Genomic DNA, 8,773 nt, shown 5'->3' on the forward strand with positions numbered 1-8,773 from the left:
CACAGTTGAACTTTGACCAACACACAGCAAATTATTTTATTTTGGTAAGAAAAGTGTATTTGAAAAAAAATCTTTTATGATTTCAGGGCTATTTCTATGGCAGTCTAGTCTCTTTTTATTCAGAAAAAGGGAGTAATATTGACATTTTTGTGTCTATGGATGATGCCTTTAGTGTGAATCATTGATGGAACTAACAAAGTTGTCTTTCCCACAAGGAACACAGTGATCTTGTAGATTAAAAGAAAATAAAGGTAAGGTAAAAAGTATTTTTTTATACCTTTGGGTTAAAAAATAATTAGGAATTTATTGCCATAAATTTTTAAAAGTAGAAAACAACTGTATATTAAGAAATTAAAGAGAATAAAAATGCAAGTGGGGACTTGAGTAATTGATGATATCCCTAAAGCTCATGACTTGTGGGCCAAGAAGATATGAATTTGTAAGAAATATTTCAGAAAGAAGGAGCATTAAGCAGTGGGTTGTGTAAAAAAGAAACATCCGTGTAGGTATTGATGAATATACTGGCCTGGCCATATTTGTGGTGTGCATGATAGAGAACAACTGCTGATTCCACCTTGCATGGGATAGGTTAAATCAGATCATGAACAGTCTTAAAAATTAGACAGAAAATGTGCTCGTGGTATTGTGGGCAATAGGGTATTATAGCAGATAATTCAACAGGAAAAATTGCATTGCTTTTATAAGATTGAACCAATAATAAGTAGAATGAAGCTTTTTGAGATGCAGCATTCTGGAGAGCCAACCAGATTGCACGTACAGAAAAGATAAAGAAGGGTTGATAGCATGAGGAAATAATGGGCACATACAATGTCTCAAAGGGTTGTTGCTACAAGAAAAAGCGCAAAGCAGTGAAAAAGAGAAAATTGAAAGCTCTTTTCTCCTTTCCCTTGATTTGCTTAAACTGAAGGACTGTAATGCATTCACAGTAAAAAAGGCAGGAGAACTTTGAACTTTTTAAGAGCCTGAGGGTAATTTAAGAGAGAACGGAAGAACTGGGGACTTGGTTTTCAGAGAAGGTGGGAATGGGTGAGTATAGAACACTGGTGGGACAAAAGAGAACTGAGTAAAAATGAGAATATTAAGTTAGTGACAGTACTCTCTAGGAGTCCATTAAGTGGAAGCTCCTACTATTAATAATTACCAATTTTAACGATAGCCCAGAGCAATAGAATATCTTGAATTGCTTTTAAATCTTCAGTGATTAAGTTGTGCTCAAATTGGTTTTAGTGGCTATGTACCAGTGTATAGTAATCCTATGGAAAAAAAAATCATATTTTCATATATGAAAACTTTCAGGCAACCAGACTACATGAAAATAGATAATCATTTTTCTAATGAGTATGGGTAATAGAGCTTATGTTATCACGCCAAGTAAACATTAGCTATTATAGAATTTATTTAATAGCATTCAGAAGCTTTATTTTTCATTTTCCTTACTGGAAAAGGACTCTTTGAAATTTTAGCTAACTTGTAAAACCTTTGTGTGCCACACACTTGAGGGAACATTTTGTCATTTTGCAATAAATTTCAAATTAAAAAAAAAAAACTCAATACTTGATGAACCTGAGAAAAAATTCAAAATGGCACTGGCTTTTATTGTTTCTCTGTTTGAATTTCATCTTAATTTATGCATTAAAATTTCTGTCATTATTAATGCTAATAAACAATCTATTCTTTTAGAAACAAATGGTAACAGAAGTTTAGGACCACAATCTTATCAGATTTATTTTTATATAAAATTATTTTGAGTTATTATCACTTAACAAAACATGGATTCTTTACTAAAACCATTTTTTTCTAAAGGAAATATAGGATAATGAAGTATGGTGGTTCAGGCCTATAATCTCAGTTGCTCAGGAGACTGAAGTAGAAGAGTAATTAGTTCAAGGCCAGCCTGGGCCACAGAGTGAGACCCTATATCACAATAAATAAATAAATAAATAAATGACGACAAAAAATATGACATACACAATTCAAATATGTATAAAGTACATGCGTAATTAATATTTAATAACACAATTTTTATTGATAACAAGAATAATCAGGGGCCTAATTAATGAATTACTGATATTTCAAATTTGCAGTTTTGTCATTATGTATTTTTAATTCTTTTTTTTTTTAACTTTATTTTCGTATATGTTCCTGAGGATTGAACCAAGTGCCTCACACTTGCTAGGCAAGCGCTCTACCACTGAGCCACAATCTCAGCCCTGTTTTGATTCTTATGTAAGTATAAATGAGAAGGAACAAAATTTTAGGAGAGGTGATGAGGACCATTTCAGAATTGGATGGTTAACATTTATCACTTAGTAAGTGCTCACTATGTGCTGTAAGTCATATGTCTTTAGAGTTTCATTTCAACACTTGTGAAGGGCAATATCTTATCCATTTAAATTGAAAAATATATATATATATATATATATGGAAGGCTTAATAACAGCCCTCAACTTACACTTAATTAAATATCAGCACACATTTCAAATCTAGTTGTAAATTATTTTAATAACTGTGTCCTTAACCACTTTTCCATGCTGCTTTTTGATTTTAGGTTCAGAATGAAGAAAAGAATTGCTTGAACAGACAGTATGCATGATCACATGATGTTGGTAACCCAGAATAAAAGAAAACAAATGAAACCATAAAAACTGTGGAGTCACAGAAATATAAAGCTGAAAACAAAATTTTGAGCTTATACAATCCAAAACTTCTAAGGAAACAGAGACTTAAAATGGAAAATGGCAAAATGGTATTACAGAAAAATCACACACAAAAAAAGAGTGTTTGTCATTTGCTTTTATAATCTAACTCTGTGATAAGAATATATAAGATCAAGCCTTTGATGCATTGGAAGAGAAGAGTATATCAGGGGGGAAAAAAAGTATTGAGAGTCCTTAAGAATTGAAAGTCTAGTAAAAAAGTTCTCCATAGCTTTTCAAAGGAAAAAAAATACATTTCACATTATAATTAGTCAAAACTTAATTTTAAATTTAGAAAAAATAAAAACTTGCTGAACATATTCAAAGCACCAGCAACTGTATTTAGTATTTCAAGATTTATTATCTCCTTTAAAACTCACAAATACATTTAAGACTTTTAACAGGTACAGTTACACGTGATTAATGTTAAACCTTGCTAGCAAATGCATTCATTATAGAACTATCCACCAATTCCATGTATACAATTAGAAATTTTAAAATTGACATTAAGGTTACTTAATGTCAATAACCCTTCCTCCTTACACTTTGTTGAGGTGTGTTTGACAAATATTTAAAGTATACAACATGATGTCTGATATATACACACATTGCAAAATGCTTATCACAATCAAGCTAATTAGCACATCTGTCACCTCACAGTTACCCCTTTGCCAGACCTCTTAAGAATTTTAGCAAATTTCAACTCCTAATCCCTGGGAAACACAATTCTACCTATGTTTTTATGAATCTGACCTTTTTAGATTCCACATATACATGAGTTCATATAGTACTTGTTTTCTGTCTTATTTCATTTAGCATAATATCCTGAATAATATAGTGTGTGTATATGTGTGTAGTTTCCCCTACCAACCGCATCATTGACAGATAATTAGGTTGTTTCCATATCTTGGCTATTGTGAATAATACTGCAATAAACATTGGGAGTGCAGATGACTTTGACGTAACTGATTACACTTCCTTCAGGTATATTACCAGTGCTAGAATTGCTGGATAATATGGTAATAATATTTTTAATTTTTTAAAATGTATTTATTTTGTTCTATATAACCACATCTTTTAATTTTGCATGCTATAATTTTAGAACAAAATAAACAATAGCAACAACAACAAAACATGACACACAACCTTGTCAAATTAAGAATATGGGGCCTAAGCTTGTTGTTTCCTGTCATAGCTACAAAGATAGGAGAAGCTAAAACATTAAACATCAATGAGGAAACCAGGTGGGCAGACCACTCAAGACTGCTGTGAGAGGGACATCAGACCCCTCTTCTCTGAAGGCGTCTCTCTCCGGCTGTTCTGTTTCTTAATAAAATTTACTTTTTGCTCTTGAAAAAAAAATACTGCTATGGGAAAAATGGAGACAGTATGCAAGGGACACAAGATTTCCAAGTTAAAGCTCCTTGTCTATTTACATGAAAGATGCTTTCTCTTCCCCCTGAAGCTGTGTGGAGGGCTAGGATTCATCAGGAATAGCAGCGCTAGGTTCTTTTGCTGTCAACTCCTTTTCATCAAGGCTTAGAACTAACTTGATCTTTTAGTCAGCTTTGAGTCACACTGTGACCAATATACCTGACAAAAACACCTTAAAGGAGGAAAAGTTTATTTTGCGTCATCATGTCAGAGGTTCAGTCCATGGCTGACTGACTCCAGAGCTCTGGGCCCCAGATGAGTCAGAACATCCTGGCAGAAGGGCATGGCCGAGGAAAGCAGCTCGGGACATAATAGCCAGGAAACAAAGAGAAAGCTCTGATTATCAGGGACAGAATATAATCCCCAAAGACATCCTCCCAGTGCCTACTTCCTCCAGCCACACACTATCTGCCTACAGTCACCATCCAGTAAATTAAATCCACACAAGAGGATTAATTCATTGATCGGGTCACACCTCTCATAATCTAATCATTTTACCCCTGAAAATTCTTACATTATTTCACATATGAGTTTCTTGGGAAAATCCTCATATTTAAATAACATTTGGTTATGCAGTAGGTGTGGTTGGATTTGGTATGCGTATCCTCAAAAATGGATCCAGAGGAGAATAACTCAATTTCAAACATCAGGACCACCAGGTCCTGCACACCCTTGTCCTTTTCGTCTACTTTGGCTTTCTACCAGAGGTCTCCATGATACAGTGGTTCCAGGTGGGATTTGGAATCATGCAGCCATTATAGAGTTTTCTAGAAGTGTATGGGCCTTCATGATCTACTCCAGATGGACTCCCCAGCCATCAGGGCTTATCATAGTGTAGTAGGATGAAAACATAAGCCTATTAGAGATTGTCATCCTAATCTTCTTTTCCAAAATTTCTTTCATGAGTTTAGAAAAGTTCTCAAGCTTATTATTATTATTATTTTTATTTTTTAGAGAGAGATAATTTTTTAATATTTATTTTTTTAGTTGTCGGTGGACACAACATCTTTATTTTACTACTATTATTATTTTTTATTTTTGTGTGGTGCTGAGGATCAAACCCAGCGCCCCGTGCATGCCAGGCAAGTGCATTACCGCTTGAGCCACATCCCCAGCCCCTCAAGCTTATTTTTTTTCTCCATTTTCTTCTCCTTGTTCTCAAGTATCTCTAGGTCTCCTTTAGTCACTGAGACCAGGCTCTGCCCACAACATTCCTTCAGCTGTTATATGTTATGCTCATCAAGAGGTTCAGACAAATATACTACTTCAGAGCATCATTTCCACACCTGCACCGCCAACTCAGAGTTGGCCACCCATTCTTTGTCTGTACCAGAGATTATTAAATGGGCTTTTGTGTCTCCATCATGTTGAAAGCCATGCTCTGACAGAGGAGTCCTCTTAATCTGCAGACAGCAGTGAAAGTACAGCAGCTCAGAAAGGCAGCATGTCAGTAGAGTTCTTACGGATTCCAAATTATAGGTTTTTAGAAAATACCTCATAAGATTTCTTATAGTTTTTTTTTGTATTCTACCTATTTCAATTAATGTACTTATTTACTTATTTATTTTTATTTTTTATGTTGTATTCCTTCTAGCATGCAAGGCAAGGGCTCTACTATTGACCCATACCCCCAGAGTTTTTATTTTTGTTTAGACAAGATCTTACTAAATTGCCCAGGCTGTGCTTAAACTTGTGATCCTCCTCCTTAGGCCTCCCAAGTAGCTAGGACTACAGGCATGTGCCACTAAGCCCATATCTTCTACCTATTGTTTAAGTGATACATGAAAATTGTATATTACCATATGATATTTTGGCACATGTATTCATTGCATAATATTAAAATCTTGTTAAACATGAATTGCTTCAAACGAGTATCATTTTTTATGGAAAAAAGTTCAAAATTTTCTCTTCTAGATTTTGAAATATTTACTACATTGTTTTATATATATATATATATAATATATATATATATATATATATAAAATATCTTATATATCTTTTCCAGTAGGGTGAATATATATATATATATATATTCACCCTACTGGAAAAAGAGTACACCAGAAATTCTTCCTCCTATGTAACTGTAACTTAGTACCTATTGATCAGCCTCTCCACATACCTTTCATCCTCAGTTCTCTCCAGACCCTACTAACCACAATTCTATTCTCAACTTCTGTGAGATTATTTTTTTTAAAGATTTCACACAAGTGAAATAGTACTTGCCTTTCTACTGTTTGTCTTATTTCACTTAATGATCTCCAATTCCATCCACACTGTGGCAAATGACAGGACTTCACTCTTTTTGTGGCCAAATAGTTTCCCATTGGATGTAAGTACCATGTTTTCTTTATCTATTCATTGGTTGACAGATGCCCTGGTTTTCTTGGCTGTTCTGAGTAATGCAGGAATAAACCATAGCAGTGCAGATGTCTCTTTGACATATTGATTTCACTTCCTTTGGATATATACCCAGTAGTAAGATTGCCAGATCACATTGCAGTTCTATTTTTAATTTTTTGAGTATCCTCCATTATGTTTACTATGATGGCTGTACCATATTACATTCCCATCAACGGTATGAAAGGGCCCTCTTTTCTCCATATCCTTGCCAAAAGTTGTATATTTTGTCATTTTGATAATTAGCATTCTTTCTGTTCAACTCACTGTGGTCTTGATTTGTATTTACCCAATGATTTGTGACACTAAATGTATTTTTTTGTATACTTAATTAGACTTTTTTTTAAAATATGTATTTAGGTTTTAGTTTGGACTGGTATAACATAATACCCCAGATGGGCAATTTATAAATAACAGAAATTTATTTCTCACAATTTTACAGCCTGGAAAGTCTTAGACCAAGTCATTATCAGATTGAGTGTCTGATAAGAGTTCATACCTCATATAGAGCAACTTCTATTGTGTCCTCCCAGGGTGAAGGTCAAATGGGTAATGAGTTTCCCTTAGACCTTTTTTAAAAAGGGCAATAGTGAGGGTGGAGCCCTCATGGCTTAATCACCTGATAAATACCTCACATTTTAATATCATCTAATGAATTGGTGGGGAAGGGATACAAACACTCAAGCAATAGCAAAACCCTTATTTGGTGTATGGTTTTCAAATATTTCTATACATTGTCTCTTCATTATGTGGTTTGTTTCCTTTGAGGGGCAAAAGACTTTTAACTTGTTGTAATCCTACATATTTAATAATATGAAAACAAAATTTCCTTTAGCTATGTATGCCTTAGTATAGCTAAGTACTTTTTAAGTTTTTATATCTGAAAACATCATACTGTAATTTCTGGTAATTTAAGAAAGCATGAAGTAAGGTTTTGATTATATATGATTTTTTTTTTCTGTGACGAATTTACCACCTAACACCCATAGAAGAGTTGACTTTTTAATGTATATTTATCAGAAGAAAAACACTGAATAAATGTATACATTAACAAAAACCAAAATTTGTAAATCACTGTTTTTGACATTTGAGACATCAAACAACTACACTATAATCACCTGAGATATTGCTTAATGTACAGATACCTGGGTCTACCTCAGACTAACTGAATCAAAATCTCTAAAGGTTTGACCCATAGGTTTACATTTCTTTCTTTCTTTCTTTCTTTCTTTCTTTCTTTCTTTCTTTCTTTCTTTCTTTTTTCTTTCTTTCTTTCTTTTTTTCTTTTTCTTTCTTTCTTCCTTTCTTTCTTTTTTCATTTTTTTTTCTTTGCAATACTGGCAATTGAACCCAGTGGTATACTCTATCATTGAGCTCTTTTATACTTTGAGACAGAATCTTGCTAAATTGTCACATTGACCTTGCACTTGTGATCCTCCTGCCTCAGAATCCCAAGAAGTTGGGATTTCAAAATTGTGCCACCACCCCTATCTAGATTTATATTTTTAACAAACTTCTTAATGATCTGTATGCATGCTAAAGTTGAAAAACTTTATCTGTTCGAAGCTTTTCTACAGTGCCTCAAAGAGTTAATTTAGCAGCTACATGAGGTTTTTCCCTTGTTTAGTTCTACCACATAATGTGGAATATTCCATCTTGGATAAATCAGAAATAAGCTTGTATTAAAAGGAAAAAATTATTATGATTAGAAGCAAATATTTTCTATTTTATTTGGAGGCGTAAGTATATATGTATACATTGTGTGTATGTATATGTATATACAATAGGAAAAATAAACTAGGGCTGAAGTTGTAGCTTAATGGTAGAACCTATATTTATCTTGGGCAAGGAAGGCCCTAGGTTCAATCTCCAGCACCCAAAAGTTAATTAATTGACTAATTAATTAAACAAATTGCTACTGTCATCCTTACAGGAAGGAAACCTTTGTAAAATTAAATTGAAACATAAATGATTTCAAGAAGCAACACAGCATTGTGTGCATTTCTTATTTTTGCTTCTCTTCTCTACACAATCCCTTTTAGAGAATAATGGACATCCTGTCCTCCTTTGTAATACAGTCTTTGAATTGTGGTCATGGAAATCATTGCAAAAGGTCATCCTGTCCTTTCCTTGACCTCCAAGGCTTATATATTTGAAATTCTATTTTTAAAAGATTTCCGCATTCGCAATGTTCTCAAATCCCTTGGGAATCCATTTAATGTTGA

The 8,773-nt window shown here is 33.5% G+C and overlaps 1 long non-coding RNA gene across 1 annotated transcript; it reads left to right on the top strand.

Moving 5' to 3' along the window:
* Nucleotides 1–257: 257 nt before the first annotated feature.
* On the top strand, nt 258–3,671 carry LOC144376314 (uncharacterized). The gene is made up of 2 exons (XR_013436626.1): nt 258–2,247; nt 2,570–3,671. It is a non-coding gene; the product is annotated as an uncharacterized LOC144376314 (long non-coding RNA).
* The last annotated feature ends 5,102 nt before the right edge of the window (nt 3,672–8,773 follow it).

Source organism: Ictidomys tridecemlineatus, chromosome 3 (genome assembly GCF_052094955.1).
Source record: "Ictidomys tridecemlineatus isolate mIctTri1 chromosome 3, mIctTri1.hap1, whole genome shotgun sequence".
In the NCBI taxonomy this organism is placed as follows: domain Eukaryota; kingdom Metazoa; phylum Chordata; class Mammalia; order Rodentia; family Sciuridae; genus Ictidomys; species Ictidomys tridecemlineatus.